Here is a 19,046-nt window from a genome sequence, read left to right as displayed (position 1 = left end):
ACTGCCAGCCTCCTCTCTCATCTTCATGTTTGCTCCAGGAAGGACCACATCTCCTGCTTTTATAGAGCCCGAGGCTTATTTCTTCTCCACATTGTAAGAGAAATTGCTCCAACCTTTTGCACATTCTCCCTGCCCTCTTCCTCCACAAATCAGCATGTGCTTGCTATACAGCGGCAGATGGTAGGACTGAGGTCCAGTCTCAGGCAACTATGCCAGTGCTTTTGTGTGAATTAGAATCTACCACTCCCTCTGGGCCCACCCCCCCGGGAGGCAGTTCTTTGTAAGCCCCAGCTGGATCTTAACCCGTTTCCACAAGCCCTCCGCTGCCCACACCCACTGTGAATGTGGTCCGTTCCTAACGTGTTGATGGCTGCTGATGCAGTGTGTCTCTGCGGCATCGCCACACTGCGCATACCTCACTGGTCTCAGCAGCGATCACAAATGATGATAGCTAGGAAAACAGTATCACTTGTTACTTGAAAGCAGCCCTTGCCGGCATCATTTAGATCTTAAGATGGTAACTTTTCTGGAGGGTCTTCCTGAGTTCATTTGGGGATCTTTGCAGCCAATCTCTGTTGATGAAAGTCAAAGTCAACAGTTAAGAAATCCAGTTGGAGGCCATCTGGCAATTAGCCACCGGAGAACCGAGCACAGGGTAAAGCAGACATCTGGCAAATCTCCCATGCCCTACACCACTGACACTTTCAGGAATCAGTCCAGGGGCCTCCAAGTGGCCTTTAGTTATTTCAGGCTCCAGCGCTCCTGGGGAGACCCTCATCACTGTGTGGGAGATAGAGGAAGAATATGCGGGACCCACACGAGGAAACGCAATTCCACTGGGCAGTCGCCAGCGGCGCGCAAGGGCTTTGGGGGCGCGGGCGACGGCGGCGCTGCGGTGGGGGCAGGAAGACAGGACCCAAAAAGGATGGGGGCGGTCTGGAGACTGCGCGAAGTTCCAGGGGCAATCCTGGCGCAAGCCAACGGCGAGAGCGGCGCCCCGGGGCCGGGTCCCAGCGCTTGTCCTACCTTTGCCCGGGCGGAGGGGTAACCAGCCCCGGCGGAGAGGCGGAGGAGCAGCCGGAAACGGGCGAGCGCGGCAGCCCGGGGACAGCCTGGACGGCGGCTTCGGGAATCGCCTCGTCTCAGCCGGCCCCCCCTCTTTATTTGCCTCCGCCCCTTCTCCCCTCCTCCCTCTCTCCTCGCGTCCTAAAACGCGGCGGCGCCTTTAAGAGGGAGCTTTGGTTACCCCGGGGGCGGGAACCCCTCGGCAGATTGGGAGGCGGCGGCGCTCGCCCGCGATGCTCCTCACTTTCGGCTCCAGCTCCCGCCGCCGCCGCCGCCTGGGTCGCCACCACCGCCTCCTCCGCTTCCTCCTCTTCCTCGAAGCGTCGTTTTTCTGCGGCAGAGAGAAGTGCTATGTCAGGAAAGTTCCGGGAGGGACTGGATGGGGCCATGCTCCCTGGGTTCTTCTGCAGGCGCCCGCGCGCAGCCCTTTGTATGAGGTGAGACTTGGGGTCCTTGGCCCCCCGGACAGGTAGCCGCCGCGGGGAGCGCTTCGGTCCGCCGCGTTGGGGAGGCTGTGCTGTTGGGCGGAGTGTGTGGCGGAGAAGGAGCTGGTTAGACCGAAGTTGTGCAGGAGAAGCCCGGGTTTGCAGGAAGGTTTTGCGGCTGGACTTGAGTGATTTCGGCAGCCCGCGCCGCACGGCGGGGGCCCGGTCGGGACTCGGTTTCCCGGGGTGCCGCCCGCCTCGCTTCCCGACGCCTCCTGTCGCCATCCCCTGCCCGTTGGAGCAGTTAGGCCTTCTAGGAAACTGGGCGGCTGCAGGCTGGCACCCGGCGCCGGCTTTTTCTCTGCGGGGCTTTCTCCTCCAGAAGCTAAGCGCCGGGAGTGAGAGAAAGGGGATGGGGTCCTCTTGAACTTTTACACTGTGCTCTCGCCCCTATTTAGGGGTGAAATTCACCTCGTTTGCCCAGGTCGGGAGGCTCTCTGCGAGCTCCAACAGTTTGAGAGCTTGCCTCTTACATGTGGGTGAGCTTGCGGCGCTGTGTGTCTGCCTTTCAGCCCTGGTCGGTTTTCAGCGTCGCCCTGATTTTAAGTCCTCTCTTCCCCGCCCCTTTTGGGAAACATTCTCTCTCTCTCTCTCTCTTTAATATCCCTGAGGTTCAGGGTGCTAAACACACACACACACACACACACACAGACCCACTCCCCAAATAGGTTTATGATATGTCCCCTGGGGCTGACCCAAAATTTCAAAGTGATCCTCTAGTCTCTGATTAGATATTTAGACTTGGGCAGGACACTTAGGGAATACAGGTATCCCCGTAGTAGGTATGCAGGTTTTTCGGTGAGGCAAGGTGAGGTTTTAACTATACCGTTTTAAGATAGGATTTTCTCTTTGTTTGTTTATTGGTGAATATGCTTTTCATCATGTCTTAGATTAAAAGGCTCCAACTAATTTTAAGGGTAGTGTTTCTAAGAATCATAAAAAAACAAAACAAAACAAAAGAACAACCTGAGGTTTCTTGCATAATCTGACATTACTTCAGACAGTTTTACCCTTGGATGAGGTATGTAATATGTATAATTATTTGATGGAACCTAATATGTGAGTACATTTATCCCACAAATGGGTAAGTTTTCTTTTTTCATGTGTCCTTGGGTGAAGGAAGCCCATTTTCTCACACCCCCAGGTCTCTGCCACACCTGTCTAATCCTGTTTCTGTTCTCTCCACTCACAGTGCATACATCTGGCGTCAGCTGCAAATCAAAGGTGCTGATGAAAAGTCCCTGTATTTTGTGAAGTGTTGCATAGCCAGAGTTTTAGTGACCTAATTGATTACATCATCCAGATTATTTTAAACAGTTAGAATGTGGGAGCTTGTTTGAAGAAAAGAATATAAGTATTTAAATTCTCAGTTATAGGCTTTATGTATAGTCTCTGTGTGAAAAAATATTCTCAAAATAGGGGGTATTGTAGGAAACATTTGTAGTGGGGAAGTTTTGAAAGGAAACCATTCCAGAATAACCATTAATATTATAACATTTTGTTTGGGATATAGATTTTCATCTCTGAGCAAAATTTTGTCGCTCTGCTGTCAAATATACCAGAACTGAAACTTAAAAAAAAAAACAAAAAAACCTCACTGTCCAAGCGTTTTCTGAAAATTTGCAGCACACTGACCGTTCTTAGAAAAAAATTTGCTTAGAAAAAGTTACATACTTAAAATCCTCACTGCAGTTATCGTTTTACCTTAAGTTTGCTGGAGTCCAGGCAAGAAAGTACTACATTCAATGAGAATTTGATGTTCTAAGGTGGGTAAGACTTAGTTCCTAGAATATACAATTTTCTAGGAAATTTAGCAATTTTGAGATTTTGTATACGGTTTATTTGATTTGAAATGATTGTTTTATGAATGTGCTTTTTTTTTTTTTTTTAAAGTAATCTTTACGCCAGATATGGGGCTTGAACTCACCACCCTGAGATCAAGAGTTGCATGCTCTACCTACTCAGCCAGCCAGGTGCTCCTGAATTACTCTTTTTTTTTTTAAGATTTCATTTATTTATTTGACAGAGAGAGACACAGCTAGAGAGGGAACACAAGCAGGGGGAGTGGGAGAGGGAGAAGCAGGCTTCCCGCGGAGCAGGGAGCCCGATGTGGGACTCGATCCCAGGACCCTGGGATCATGACCTGAGCCAAAGGCAGATGCTTAACGACTGAGCCATCCAGGTGCCCCCTGAATTATTCTTTTTAAAACTAAATATATATATTACACACACACACATATGCACACACATCATATTTACAAAATCCATATCTATCTGTCTATATCTATACTTACATATTTATATATCTGTATATCTGTAACAGGGAAAACAATATAGGGACTTGATAATATACATGCTCTAGAAACACAGGTCTAAGAGATCAGAAGCTAAAAATAGTTCCCGTTGGGCGCCTGGGTGGCTCAGTCATTAAGCGTCTGCCTTCGGCTCAGGTCATGATCCCAGGGTCCTGGGATCGAGTCCCACATCGGGCTCCCTGCTCGGCGGGAAGCCTGCTTCTCCCTCTCCCACTCCCCCTGCTTGTGTTCCTGCTCTCGCTGTCTCTCTCTCTGTCAAATAAATAAATAAAATCTTTAAAAAAAAAAAATAGTTCCCGTTAAGGCTTGCTATCTCCTCAGCATTTTCATCAATTTCATCAACATCAGTTAAGTTAAAAAATACTGTGTTTTCCCATGTGTTCTTGTTCTTGCACAAGGCTTGTACCAGGGGGCCATATGCCAACGATCTTAACCACATGTTTATTAAAATGGACTGAAGTATCCCATCAGTGGATGATTGAACCACGCATTTCTCATGCTTCAGTAATTTATCTTCAGTAGAGGAATCCCTAGGAAAAAATTAGCTTGTCAATATGATGTTTTCTTTTTTTAACGCTTCAGAAATGACCTTCAGGGCATTCTCCAAAGGTCTGAGACTTAGTAGATCTTGAAGGCATGGGAGGCAAACCTTGGGAAGTTGTGGTACTCCAATTTGTGAATGATGTCCTGAATAAGTATTTGGTTTGAAAGAGGTATCCATTAATGCTTGGGAAAATAAGAGCTATGATACAGTGCTCTAATCACTACAAGCAAAGCTTTGGAGTATTTCTTATCACATTCCACAGTTGAAACTGCTACATTCTAACATATGTGTATGAAAATTAGAAATGAAGTGAAATAATCTTTTAGACTGATTTTTGCTTTATTTGGTAGGCATTTTTTTATGTATGTTTATATTTGCCACAAATATGCTTTACTTTGTTGCAGGTGGCACTTTTATTCCTTTTTTGCAACTATGAGGTGTATTTTAGGGTGAGTTCTTCGTGTTTACTTGAAACAGTAATGTGTTTCATTGAGTTTATGTTGTGTCTCTTTGGCTTTCAAAAAATAACATTTGAGATATTTGATTATGAGCCTCAGATCACAGCCTTTCAGAACTGATGGGATCTTGGTCAATTATAGTTTCAGTTTCCTGGGAATTTTTTGTTTGAAGGTCAGATATGGCCCTAATTTTAACTGGATGATCCACGAAATAGGTACTTTCGTAACCACAAAACATGGAGAACATTCCAAATAATTTGCAGTTTGGGCAGCCCAACATGCTTTAGTGTTTAGTTGGCATGAGGCAGTGTGCCATGCTTGTAAAAAATGGTTTTTGAAGCTGACAGTGAGCTATTTCAGTCTTTGAGTTTGACACATAGGTTAAAGTGCCTTTTAGCCTCTATGCTGGCAAATTCGGACAGGATTGGTAAAAGTAATTTGTTCTCATTTCTGTCTGTATGACAGAAGATTTAGAAAATTCAGGCATGAAACTCTAGCTTAATATACTGGAAAGCACATTCATGTTTATTAAAAATGTAAGGAAGAGTTGGGAAGGTTGGATTTTAACATAGCTTTCAGACCTTGGGCAAAAGAGTGTGTTTTTGCAGTTAGGAGGGTAATCTAGTGGTCACCTATTGAAATTAATAATAACACTATTATTGTCAGCATTTCCTTTGAGTGATAATTCTAAAGAAATTATATTCTCTTAGGCCCAGTTTAGATTGAAAAACATCCCCAGCCAGTTACTGTACACATAACCAATCACCTGGCATGTATGTTCCTCAATTCTTAGATAATTTTCAGTTGAAACCCTTACGTGTCATTTTAACCGTAAGTTTTACATACCATTTGGGGTTTTTGACCAAAGCTGCTTCATTAGTTTCTTTTCTCTCAATTGACTAAGTCCTGTCTATATCATTACCGCATTTAAAAAATAATTTAGGCAAAATGTTTTATATGGGAACTCTAATGTTGTGCCTTGAGGAGGTGGTGCAGAAGGGACATGATTCTTTGTTCTAGCTGTTACCTTCCAAAGGGAGGTACTGTCACCTCTTCCTATTTTTTTTTTTTTTAAATTTTAGAGAAAGAACATTTGCAGGCATTTAAAGATGCTTGAAGTTTGGATCACAACAAGAGTTTCAACAGAAAGTTCCCTAAGAATCAGTTAACATTTATTTATGTCAGGTATTCAGTACGGTCTCTGGCTGAGGGTGTCTGCTGCAGGTTTTTTGATCTAAGTTGGTCCTGGGAGGATACGGATTCAAAGGGAGGTGGAGTGGAAAGGGGACTAATCCAGGCATAGCATCCATTGCCTTCCAGAGGGCATTTTGGACACAACTCTAAATGTGTACTTGTAATAAAAACCCATTCTTTTCATCATTTTAGCTTATTTTTGCCATTACCTCCAGGCCGGATGTGAAGTAGGCCGTCTTCCTGCCCCATTTTGATAAACTTTGCCCAAACCTTCTGAAGTTTTACACTGTCCAACAGTAGCAGGAAGTCTGTTCTTTAATTCTTTCAGCTAGTTGCCATTCAGTACTTCTTCAGACATTTTTCCCTTTTTTGAATTATTGAGCTCTTTCATGAGAGGAGTTTGGGCTTTGAAGCTCCCCCATTTTCCATAATAGGCTTTGGGTAAATTTGTTCCTACAGAGAGGTGTAGTGATGTTGGGAACTTCTCATTTTTGTTTCCATATTTTGTAAGTAGTTGCTATTGTAAGGTTTCAAATCTTTATTCTTTATCCTTATGCTATAATAGATATTTTTTTCTTATGATGGAAGTGACACATGTTCATTATAGAAAATTTAGAAAATCCAGACCAACAAAAAAAACAAAAAAACCCCAAACCAAACAAACAAACAAACAAACAAAAAAACAGAAAAAATTATGCCCACAGATAACAATTGTTAACATTTTGGTGTATATTTTTATATAATATAGAAAAATACTATAATATTTCAGTTTCTAAAAATGATATTGTACCATATATTTCTTTCTTTTTTTTTTTTTTTTTAGATTTTATTTATTTATTTGACAGAGAGAGACACAGTGAGAGAGGAGCACAGGCAGGGGGAGTGGAGGGGGGAGAGGCAGGCTTCCCGCTGAGCGGGGAGCCCGATGTGGGGCTCGATCCCAGAACGCTGGGATCATAACCTGAGCTGAAGGCAGGCGCTTAACGACTGAGCCACCCAGGCGCCCCACTTTTTTTTTTTCTTTTCATATATTTCTTTTTTAATTTTAATTTTAGAATTTTTATTTTATCTTATTTTTGGGGGTGGAGGGGCAGAGAGAGAGAGAATCTTAAGCAGGCTCCACACCCAGCACAGAGCCCGAAGTGGGGCTCTATCTCATGTCCTTGACACGAGCTAAGCCAAAATCAAGAGTTGGAGGCTTAACCAACTGAGCCACTCAGGCGCCCCAGCATATATTTCTTCTTAATTTTCACCAAGGATGAACCACGTTGCAAATCATGGAATGATCTTTCATAACATATTTTGAATACTGGATAGTATTGTAGTCTATGAATGTAACAATTTATTGGAGATATGCCATAATATCAGACAGGTTTTCCTTTTTTGTTTTTTGCTACTATACAATGGTAAATATCTGATAACTCAGTTTTTTGTACTCATCTATGATTATCCGTTTGAGTAAAGCCCTAGAAGTAGATTTTTTTGGTAGGGGTAAAGGGCATTGATGTTTTTTGTTGACCTTAAGGCACTTAATTATTCTCAATATCTAATCTATAGACTTGGTTATACTTTTCCTTCATTATCTTCTGCAGTTTTTTTTTTTTTTTTTGCCAGTGTAATATGAAATGCTCAAGCCAGATAGGATTTGAACCCAGACATGAGTGACTAGGGCTTTATCCAAACGAAATAACCCTAGATATTTCTAAGGACTCAACTCTAAGGTCCAGCCTCCACTCCAAACCATTCACTAGTGCTCAGTCATAGCTATAAATGCTGTTTTTACCTAAACAGGTACAGCAGTTGGAATGTGCCTGAGAATGTTCTCCATTTTCATTTTCAGTCTCCTTGCTATATTACCATCTGACCTGCTGCCCACATATACTGATGCAGACACAATTGCTGTATGGTAGAAGGAGTAGATATTGTTTCTGTGTAATCATCTCTAAGATTTAAAAATGTTCTGTTTTCTGTCCTTTGCTGCCAACTCCGGGACTCTTAAAGTCTGTGTAAATGGGTCTATTTCTGTATACCTATATTTTATCTATATCTTTCTCCCATTCTGTCATTAATATAAAAACTCACCTTAACCAGAAATTACCTTTTGAAACCAGATAAGTATCACTCTGGCTATCACAGAAACATAGTCACTTCTAGGAACAAAACTAGAGATAAAAAGGGGCCGAAACCAGGAAAAGGTCATGTGTGGAAACTTAAGGATGGATGGTTAAACATAGAGAGCAATTCTCGCCTTCATTTTTATGACCATAGTTACATTTAGCCGTCAAACATGACCCTAATGAATGCAGAGTCACATTTGCATTTTTGTGCATATTTTTCATTTTTAGAATTTGGTCCTGGATGTAAAAGGAAAGAGAAAGTAAACACATACACACCAAACATATTTTCTGGGCCAGTTATTCTTTTTTCAGACACTGTTTTCTCCACTGTGAAATAATCTGCTTTCCTCATTTCTGCAAGCTGGACTGAAGTTCTCCATTCCCTTAGTATGTACTTCAACATGAATTTTTTGTTTAGGGTAGTATCATTTCCCACTGTAGTATCTCAGAGAACAAGAACCATGTCTTTGTATTTTGGCATGGAATGTCACAGGCATGTAAAGATTGAATAGGTAAATTTTTTTCAGGAGATCATGTGAATGTTCAGTTTCCATGGGAAAGTTCAGAATATGCCATTGAAACGGATTTTACTATGAAATTTTTTAAAAGAACATTTATTGTGAAGTACATTGTACATATAAAAGTGCATGAAACATATTTGTAAGTTAAAAAAAATTGAATACCCATGCTCTACTACCAAGATTAAAAAGTATGATATACCTAGAATCCCTCCGTTTCCTCATTCCCCACCCAATGGCAATGCTTGCTTTATCCCTAAAGCAGCATATTCTTTAGTACTGGTTATTTTTGGACATTATGCAAAGGGAATTATATATTACATACACTTTTCTGCTTGCTTATTTGTTCACTGTTATGTTTTTGAGATTTGTCAATGTTTGTAGCCATAATTTGTTTTCATTTTTGTTAGTGTTTTAGTGTATGAATTCTATAATTTATCCATTCTACTCTTTAAGGAACATTTGTCATTGTAACTAGGTTTTCAAAAGCACAAACTATACCATAAAGTTTTCCATCATATTTTTTATCTATTTAATCATTGCTGCATCTGTGATATGTCCCAATTTTTTAAAGCTCCTCATGTGCAAAGTTCTGCCTCTTTCAATCCTGAGGTATAATAAGGTTAATTTCTCTTAATCTGTCCAAAGAACCAGGTTTTGGCATTGCCGATCATCTCTATTATATGCTTGTTTTCCAACTCTTTAATTCTTGCTCTTTTGTTTTCTTTCTTCTTTGTTTTCAGGTTTATTCTGCTATTTTTCTAATTTCTTAGGTTGGGTGCTTAGCTGATTAACTGTGAATCTTGCCTTATTAGAGGACAGTTAATTTCCCTTGAATCACTACATTAGCTGCTTATCAGAAATTCTTATATAGTATTTTTTGTTATCATACAGTGCTATTTTCTGTGATGTCTTGAGAATGGTGTTTTCTAATTTCTAAACATACTTAGTTGTTGCGCTGATTTCTGACCTACTTGTGATGTGGTCAGAGCATGTGGTCTCTGTCATACCAGTTCTTTGATGCTTTTTGATGTGAACTTCATGGGCTAGCACAAATGTTCTCTTTTTAATAAATGTTCCATGTGTAACTTGAAAATAACGTGTATTCTCTAGTTTCTGGGTGCACTGTTCCATGTGGGTCCATGTGTATCCATAAGATTAAAGTTTTAACTGTGTTGTTTAAATATTCTTTATCTGTATTGATAGTTTTGTCTCCTTGATCATTCACTTACTGAGAAATTATAATAATGGATTTGTCAATTTCTTCTAGATAATTTACCTTTGCTTTACATATTTTGAGGTTTGTAACTGATGCTTTTAAGATGAGATTTTTAAATATTGTATGGTAAATTAAGCTTTTTATGACCTTCTAAATCTCGAATAGACTATTTGACTTAATGTTTTTTCTTTGATATTGATAAAATGATATAGGGTTCTCTATGATCAACTTGATATAGCTAATGTTTTTAGATACGTCTCTTGTATAAACAAATAACATATAGCTGGATCTTTGCTTTAGAGTTTAGTCTTTTTATATTTAGAATAAAGACTGGTATATTCAGATTCATTTATTATCATATTATGACATATTTTCTATTCTACTTTTTCTGTGTCTTTCTCCTCTCCTTTGTTGCTTTTTTTTGGATAGATTGATTTTCCACTTTCTCTACCATTTTTTTTTTTTAAGATTTATTTATTTGAGAGAGAGTGAGAGAGAGAGAGTGCACAAGCAGGGGTTGCTGCAGAGGGAGAGGGAGAAGCAGGCTTCCCGCCGAGCAGGGAGCCCGATGAGGGGCTCGATCCCAGGACCCCGAGATCATGACCTGAACTGAAGGTAGACGCTTCACAGACTGAGCCACCCAGGCGCCCCTATTTTTTTTTTTAAGATTTTATTTATTTATTTGACAGAGAGAGAGATAGCACAAGCAGGGGGAGTGGCAGGCAGAGGCAGAGGGAGAAGCAGGCTTCCTGCAGAGCAGGGAGCCCTATGCGGGGCTTTGTCCCAGGACCCTGGGATCATGACTTGAGCCGAAGGCAGACACTTAACTGACTGAGCCACCCAGGTGCCCGTTGAGTATTCTTTTTATTTTGAGGGTTAGGAATACCCAATTTTACTATGCATACTCATATTAATATTGTCTAAAGTTAATATCTTTGCCTTCTGATGTGGACTGAATTGTGTCTCCCCAGAATTCATATGTTGAAGCTCCAACCCCCAATGTGATTTTATTTGGAGATGGGATTTATAAGGAGACAGTTAAGGTTAAATGAGGTCGTAGGGGTGTGGCCCTAATCCAAGAATATTGGTGTTCATATAAAAAAGAGGAAGAGACATTCGAGCTCTCTTTCCCCCTTTTGCACATGCACAGAGGAAGGGTCATGTGATGACACAGTGAGAAGGTGGCTGTCTGTAAGCCAGGATGAGAGGTCTCACCAGAAACCAACCCTGACAGCACCTTGGTCTTGGACTTCTAGCCTCTAGAACTATTAGAAAATAAATTTCTGTTGTTTAAACCACCAGTCTTTGGTATTTTATGTTAGCCCTAGCAGACTAATACACTGTCCTTTTAAAAAAATGCGAATTTCTTAGAATTTTTTAACTCTTATGATACCCACTTCCAGCTTATGTGTTATTGCTATTAAGTATTTTAGTTCTAGCCTGTTTTTTTTCTCTCATAAGTTAGATGTTACTTTTATTGTTGTATACAGCATCTTTATGTTTAACCATGTATTTATTAATATCTATTCTCACCATTCCTTCTTGGATGTCAGACCTTCTATGTGGGACCATTTTTTTCTGCCCAAAGTACATGCTTTACTATTCCTTTATTGAGTGTGTGTGTGTGTGAGAGAGAGAGAGACAGAGATGGAGAGATTTTTGTGTGTCCTTTTATTTCACCTTGTTTCTTGAAAGAGAGACTCCTTGGTATTGAGTTCTATTTTGACAGTTATTTTCTTTGTGTACATCAAAAACTATAATTCCTTTGTCTTCTCAATTTTACTGTTGCCATTGAGAATTAAGCAGTCAAGCGATTTTTTTTTCCCCTCTGTGGGGGAATCCATCTTCCCCCTCTGGTTCCTTCTAAGATCTTTTAAAGATACTTGGATATTCTCCTTGTTAAAGATATTCTCCTGCTCTCTCTCTCTCTCTCTCTCTCTCTTGTTTCTGAATTTTCAATCTGGTATTTCTGGGTATGAATTAAAAATCTGCTTGGCATTAAAGAGACTACATTTGAGAACTAGCATCTTTTAGGAATTCTGAAAGCCTCTATTTATTATCTCTTGAATATTTCCTCTCTCTATTAATTTAATGATCTCCTTCTGGAACTCTAATTGTATGTTTGTTAGACCTTCTGTATTATCTTACTTGTCCCTTATCTCTTTAATCTCTTGATTGCAATTGGGAAAATTTATGTTTCAACTTGCATTTTACTAATTCACTTCAGCTATGCCTGATATTTCACTTTGTTGATTTCATTTTTAATATTGGTTATTGTATTTTTATTTCTAGAACTTTATTTGCTTCTTTTTCACATTTGCTTATCTCCTCATAATTTCAACTATTATTTATTTTATGTTCTGATAACTTCTATAACTGAAGTCTTTTGGTGGGTCAGTTTCTTTTTTCCTCCTGCGTCTTTTTTTTTGAGATTTTATTGATTTGAGAGAGAGAGAGCGAGCGCGGGCGCGCGCGCGCGCGCGCGTGTGTGTGTGTGCATGCGCGTGCACGTGTGCGCGCCCAAGTCAGGGGCGGGGGGCGGTGCAGGGGAAGAAGCAGATTCCCTGCTGAGCAGGGAGCTGCTGTAGAGCTCCGTCCCAGGATCCTGGGATCACGACCTGAGTGGAAGGCGGATGCTTAACCGAGCCACCTAGGTGCCCCTTCCCCTGCTTATTAATCATTCATGTTGCTTTTATTATTTTAAGGTTTTGTGATTTTTTTAAAAAAGATTTTATTTATTTATTTGAGAGAGTTAGCATGGGGAGGGGCAAGGGGAGAGGGAGAAGCAGACTCCCTGCTGAGCAGGGAGCCCAGTGTGGGGATTGATGTGGGGCTCAATGTGGGGCTTGATCCCAGGACCTGGAGATCATGACCTGAGCCAAAGGCAGACGCTTGACCAGCTGAACCACCCAGGCACCCCAGAGTTTTGTGATTTTGACTATGAGCTGCTCACTTTTTTTAGAATTTTGTTTGTAGTAATTGTGTCAGGCCTGGGTTGAAGGTGGGTTCCTCCCAAGGGGAAATATATTTTGCTTCTGCTACTAGCTTGGGCACTCTATTTACCTGGACACATTTTAAATCAGATTTCTGCTTGAGGGTTGTTGTTGTGGGTTTTGTTTTTTTTTTTTTTTTTTTAATCTTGGTGCTAATTTGTGGTTACAAATCCTTAGGGGAATTATTTTCCCTCATCCATCTAAAATCAGGATCAAGACCTGCAGTTTTCTCTTTCTTTGCTCTTTTGGCATGGAGGAGTTTCACCTCTAACACAGCAAATGTAGTCCTTTGAAGTCCTGACTGCTGTTGGGGTCTTCTGACAAATAATCCTATAATCCCAACTCAAAGTTTGATTTAAATAAGACTATACTAAAGAAACTATTTTGTTTCTGAGATTGTAGACATGTCCAAAATAGGATGTCTTTTTTTTTCAGCTTAGTATTTAAACCTTAACTAATCACTGTAGGGGTTTGCTTTTGAAAAGAAAAAGCAAACACTAACGTGTCAAGATATGATGGCAAGCTGCTTACTTTTTTCCCCCTTTAATGCCAATTTTATAATTTATTTTCCTCTGCTGATAAATTTGAAATATTGGTATTAACACTTTTTCTTCGAAAACTGTAAACTTCATCTTATTTACAGTCACTTTAACTTTAGTTTTGTATTTTGTTCCTTAAGGAGTTAGTGTAGGCATCTTATTTTAAATTATTTGGTTATACCTGGTTACATCTTTGAGTTTGAAGAACACTGCCAGTCACATTTAGTTCTCTGTTTCTTCAGATTTCTGGGTTTTGCCTTTAAAATGGTAGTAGGGAAAGTTAAAAAGCCACCCATGGTCCACGTTGCCCTTATTTATACTCTCGAAAGCAGCAAATGAAAGGTGGCAAACTGCAGCGTTCTTCTGGGTGGCTCATTTTTGAAAAAGAGTAATTATTCTATGCTTATTTCTGATGGTTACATCTTGGTAAATATTTTAAGAAACATAGTTTTTCCTTTTGTTATTATAACATACTCATTTTTTTTCCCTTTAACCCTATATGGGTTAGATGCGTGGGCACAGCCTTGGTTGTGATGAACAGTGAAAGTTGAAGGAGTTTAAGAACTTTACATTTATTTCTCTATACTCAGTTACTGTGGATTAGCTATAAAAACTTAGATACAGTGATAAAATGAAGCCAAAAAAAAGAAGACTAAAGTAATTAACTTGATTACCTTTGGATAATTATTCCATTCATTAGGTGCTAATTATCCATGCCATCAAGTTAGCTTTTATTATTTTCTGTGTTCTTTTTATGAAATAATTTTTCTTTTGCATTCTGAGTTTTAAAGTCCATCTTTTTGTCCTACTAATTTTCCTCATCTTGCATAATGAGGCACAAGTACAGAAATAATTTCTGAAGCCTGAATATTAGAATCTTATGGTGGTAAGTTCTTTTTATTTTTTTAGGATTTATTTATTTATTTGAGAGAAAGTGGGAGAGAGAGCGTGCCTGTGTGTGAGTGGGGGGGGGGGCAGAGGGAGAAAATCTTCAAGCAGACACCCAGCTGAGTGTGGAGCCAGATGTGGGGCTCAATCTTGTGACCTGTGAGATCATGACCTGAGCTGAAACCAAGAGTCAAACACTCAACCAACTGAGCCACCCTGGTGCCCCATTATTCTGGTAAGATCTTTGCTCATATCTAGATTCTAAGTTGGAATAAAATTCCAGGAAAAGATCTTTCTGGTAATTTTTTTAAATGAATAGATAGAGAATACTCATACAAAAAGCCATATTACATAAAGCATCCATTTAGTTTGTGGCCCTGTAGAAAGGGACTTTTCATTTATCTAATATAAACTTGAGACTTGGATTGATCATTTCACTGGATGCTGTCCCTTCTAGAATCTATGTTCTACTCAAATCCAGCATAATAAAGTATTTTGCACATAAGAAGAATTTTCACATTTGTTTCATCAACCATTAGGCAAACTCTACTTTTGGGCCATTCTAGTGCAATGGTTCTTGCCATTATTGAATATATATATTGAATACACACACACCTACATGCACACACATGTACCACTTTCTGGCATCACTCTTTCTTTCATAGGCTGTATCTGCTAGGGGAAATCAAGTGAGATGTGGGCATGAATAAAGAATAATACAACTAGAAAAACCCCACATAAATATAAGCAGTGACGTTTGTACAGCAATATTTAGTGCTCTTCTTCCTCCCTTTTTTGTGTGTGTGTAAGGGGAAATCCAGGAATTGCAGTTTTGACTCTTGTATGTGCAGTTGGCATTGGGCTGGTGAACTCCCTATGGGTACTTGGTCTTACCAGCTGTATGTCAATTGCATCAGCACCTTGTGAACTTGTAAGGCTTTTACTGATGCTGTGATCTTTTGAGCAGAGGACTAGAGGACTAGCAACAGGCACCTTACTGAATGGCAGCATCACTGGTACACTATCAGTGGGAAATCCACTAACGAACAAACACTACAACCCAAATCCTTTCTCCCTGTGATTTTGTGATGCATGATAAGAAATTGTTCTTTGGAGATTAGAATATAACCATTTTATCACCTTGGTTTTTTTTTTTAATTTCTAAAGGTTCAAAATAATATTACAGATGTTCTTTAAAAAATTTGTTTGCTGAGGGGTGCCTAGGTGTCTCAGTGGGTTAAGTGTACGATTCTTGATTTCGGCTCAGGTCATGATCTCAGGGTCCAGGATGAAGCTCCGTGTTCAGTGGGGAATCTGCTTGAGATTCTTTCTTTCCTTCTCCCTTTGCCCCTCTCCTCCACATGCTTTCTCTCTCTCTAAAATAAAATAAATAAATCTTAAAAAATTTTGTTTGCTTAGGCATGGTTTTTTTGGTGGGGGAGGAGCAGGGTGGGTGTTGGGAGGTGATATGCAGTACTTCAAATTTAGAATGACAGTTATGTAACACGTTTTGCTTAGAGTGATCCTTTCCCATTGTTGGATGTACAGCAAACTTGATTGAAAATTTAAATTTAGAAATAACAGAAATGGAAATAAGGTTGGGTTAGAGGAGATAATCATTTTTATGCATGAATTCTGCTTTATGGTAGGGTTTAGTAGAGTCCTTCAGCTAGGTTTCAAGAACCATTTTCATGAATTTAAAATTATTTGTCAAGGGGTGCCTGGGTGGCTCAGTTAGTTAAGCAGTGGAGTCTGGATTTTGGCTCAGGTCATGACCTCAGAGTTGTGAGATGGAGCTCTGGTGCTGGGCTCCGTGCTCAGTGCAGGGGGTCTGATCAGGATTCTCTCTCTCCCTCTCCCTCTGCCCCTCCCTGCCCCTGCTTCAGCACACCCCCTAAAAAAATTATTTGTCAAAAATTTGGTTTTAGAAAACTTTTTTTCAGGACCACATGCATTTTGTAAAGTTTTATTTATTCTTTCAATGAAAGATTCCTGCTTTTAGTCTTTTTTATTTTATTTTATTTTATTTTATTTTATTTTATTTTATTTTATTTTTTTATTTTATTTTATTTTATTTTATTTTATTTTATTTTATTTTATTATTTTATTTTATTTTATTTTATTTTATTTTATTTTATTTTATTTTATTTTATTTTATTTTATTTTATTTTACTTCTTACTCCCTCTGACCTATTTTCTCCTGCCCTGTGCCCACTAAAAAATAAAACAGAATACAAAATAAATGATAACTTTAAAATCAAAATATATTAGTCTTTAGCCTGGTACTTTTGGATTCATCATAGTGTATAATATCACACTATCACAGAACATGAGATTTAGAGGATGTTGCAAGAATGTGTGGACACATGTAAATGAGGAATTATGTTTTTTCTGTTTTCTTCTCTTTGAGAGTCCCGAGTTTTCCTTCACAGCACACATACTCCATTGGTTATTTTGTGTTTGTGTGTGTTTGGTATGAGTCAGGGCTCTCCAGAGAAACAGACAATAGGAAATACATGTGATTTATTATAAGGAATTGACTCATATGATTATATAGGTGGAGATGTCCTATGATCTGCCATCTGCAAACTGGAGACCCGGGAAAGCTGATGGGTGTGGTTCTGAGAACTAGAGGACCAGCGGAATAAGTATTAATTGAGGGTAGACAACTGGTGTTTCTTTTTTTTTTTTTAAAGATTTTATTTATTTATTTGACACAGAGAGGGAGAGAGAGGGCACGAGCAGGCAGAGCAACAGGCAGAGGGAGAAGCAGGCTCCCCATTGAGCAGGGAGCCCGATGTGGGACTTGATCCTAGGACCCTGGGGTCATGACCTGAGCCGAGGGCGGACGCTCAACTGACTGAGCCACCCAGGCGCCCAGAAGATTGGTGTTTCAGCTCAAACAGTCAGCAGAGTGCAAAATCCTCTGCCTTTTTGTTTTCCTCTGCCTTTTTGTTTTATTCAGGCTTTCCAGGGATGAATAATGCCCTACCACATTGGGGAGAATAGTCTGCTTTGCTCTGTCTACCAATTCAAATGCTAATCTCATCCAGAAACACCATCATAAACATACCCAGAAATAATGTTTAAATCAGGCACCCTCTCTCCCAGTTGAGTTGACACATAAAATTAACCATCACAATGAGTCTCCACACTAGACTTGTGAGTTACATAAGATCAGGAGATATGTTTTGTTCTCCATAGTGTGCTGTGCTCAGTTAGAAGCTGGCTTAGAGCAGGTGCTTAATAACTGTTTGTTAAAGGAAAGAAGGAAATTAATTTAAAGAAGTGTATAAGTCAAGCTGAAAATTATATGTCAAAGATTTATATAAAATACATGGGTAGAGGGACACCTGGCTGGCTCAGTCAGTGGAGCATGCGACTCTTGATCTCGGGGTTGTGTGTTCGAGCCTTGCATTGGGTGTAGAGATTACTTAAAAATAAAATCTTTAAAATACATGGGTAGCATGGTGGAAGACTGAACGTCAGGGCAAAATATGCAAGTGAAGGTAATTTCAGTTGGCACATGATGACTCTGTTGATGTTTTGTCTTTATCTGGTGGCTACTTTGAATACTAAAACTAAAGTCTTACTTCATAGATTTTTGAACTCTAAGTATTTTAAGTATGACCTTTTAGATTTTTTAGAGTCTTCCCAAGTTAACCAGAATTATTTTGATCATGGCAGTGAATCAAGGTCAAACAGATCTGCCATTATTTCTGAGGATGAGTCAATACTGCTCTTCAGCAATCTTATTTTGAAATGGCATACTAAGAGCAGAATGATCTTTAATTCTGTGCTGTTACTCCTGTGTTATCTTCTAGCTTCCCACTCATGAAAAAATTTAGTAATTGCATATTTTCCCTTATGTTCATTATTGGAATTTGCTATGGTAATGAATTGTATTCTCATATGACAGGACCAAGGGACCAATGATTTTAGCAGTCTTTAAAGAAAAAAAGATATACAGTTGACCATTATATATACAACAGAGAGGTTATTTGAGGTCTCTGGTAATATCATTTAGGTCTTCTGATTCTACATTCTTTGAAATTTCTGTGATACTGTAGGAGAACGTAATGTCCAGTCATTGCAGGTGAGGTGAGGTGGTAAGGTGGTGGGGTAAGCTGTCTTATGCCAAGAGATGTTTGAACCATCTCAGGCAGTGACATTGCTCAGATGTGTAGGAAGAAAGAGGAGACCATAGTATAGGCGTATTTGTCCCCTCTTGGTTTTAGTAGATAGATAGCATGTCATATGAATCTCTACCAACTAGCGCAGTACTTGGCACATGGTTGATGCCCTTGACATTTTTGTTGAATTGACTTGGCTGGAGTTCTCAGGGGCGGTCACAGTCACGAAAAACAAATAGGCTGTGTTATAGTTGCACCTAGAGATATAGGAATAAACTGGACATGGTTGTAGTGGACTGTTTCTGAAAGGTCTAGGAAGGAATATATAGACTTCTAACATGTTTGGAGCAGTGAAAGAACAAGAGCAGCTGTATCTCTTTTGTTCTGAAAGGAGACTATTAAAAGTCACTGTATTGAATAAAGGGGGCAGAAGCTGGAGTGGAGAAGGTCAGAGGAAGAGAAACAAAGGTATGTCAGAATCATAGTGCAGAATCTTGAAGTGAGAAACAGGTTTAAAATCAGGTTGCGGTGAGATATGGAAAACAGTCATTTGCAAGCATGATGGAGGAGTATCCCAA

At 39.7% G+C, this 19,046-nt stretch overlaps 1 protein-coding gene across 7 annotated transcripts in view; it reads left to right on the top strand.

Moving 5' to 3' along the window:
• Positions 1–19,046, top strand: part of LOC123837952 (uncharacterized) — a 114,439-nt gene that overhangs the window by 57,693 nt on the left and 37,700 nt on the right. Inside the window, exon 1 of one of the 7 annotated variants that reach the window (XR_010413698.1) lies at positions 1,031–1,502. The exons of the other annotated variants lie outside the window; for them this stretch is intronic. The gene's annotated coding sequence lies outside the window, so the exon portion shown is untranslated. Of the gene's footprint in view, positions 1–1,030; positions 1,503–19,046 lie in introns of those variants that run through there. 7 annotated transcript variants of the gene reach the window in all.

Source organism: Mirounga angustirostris, unplaced genomic scaffold (assembly GCF_029215605.1).
Source record: "Mirounga angustirostris isolate CCGP_5_RB_7025 unplaced genomic scaffold, mMirAng1.0.hap1 SCAF_8, whole genome shotgun sequence".
Classification (NCBI taxonomy): domain Eukaryota; kingdom Metazoa; phylum Chordata; class Mammalia; order Carnivora; family Phocidae; genus Mirounga; species Mirounga angustirostris.
This window is presented reverse-complemented; position numbering and strand designations above follow the sequence as displayed.